This window comes from Dysidea avara, chromosome 5 (assembly GCF_963678975.1).
Source record: "Dysidea avara chromosome 5, odDysAvar1.4, whole genome shotgun sequence".
NCBI classification, from domain to species: Eukaryota; Metazoa; Porifera; class Demospongiae; order Dictyoceratida; family Dysideidae; genus Dysidea; species Dysidea avara.
In genome coordinates, this window is record NC_089276.1 from 302,638 (window position 1) to 303,505 (window position 868).

Consider the following 868-nt stretch of genomic DNA (forward strand, 5'->3'; position numbering starts at 1 on the left):
GTGCATTCTAACTTGTTATCATGGTAACAGGGTGTACACTCAGCAACTGTTTGAATGATGTCTGCAATAGGTACCACGTCCCCATCAGCTATGTCTTCTGATTGGTCAGATCCATCCTCTTGTCACCATGGCCTAAAATCTGGTGGTTACCATAGTAACTAGTAAACAATTGATTAGCTACAAACTATTCACTATACTCAATTATCCCTCCAAGGAAAATCTTTGATAGTAGCCAGCTGTTTAATTATGAAGTTACTCCTTTCAAGGATAAAACCATTTGGGACAATAATCTTTGGTCCTTATATGGAGGTTTGTATTCAGAAAGGTGTCCACATACACCAGTTATCTCAACACCAGATAACTGATTGCTCTATAAGAGTAGTGAGTGTTCTGTCAAAGCAGTAAAAAATTATAATTTTTTTGTAAAATGTGTTAAATATATCGAATTTTGACCAAAACTTCAAATTTATGGATTTTTCAGTTATCTGAGCTATAGGTAATCCTCAGTGGTTTGGATTAAGCTGTGTAGTAGTTAGATGGTTTGAGTATACAAGAATTAAATTGTTGACTATTATTGATACATATTGCTACACTAGGTGTACCAGCACAAAATGGTATTGCTAATACTGCCAGTATACTATATACATGGAATACACTCAAACGTTACCCATTCATTCTAATTAATGCAATGCATTATTCATTCATTACATTGCATAATTTTATGAAATGCACACGCACAATATATTATGTTATCAATAACAGAATCTGGTTATACACAATGTTCCTTGTGTAAGTTGTACCTCTATCTTTGTTGTGTATGTTCTTCAATTTGTACACAAACATTTTTATGATCTTCAAAATGACAGGC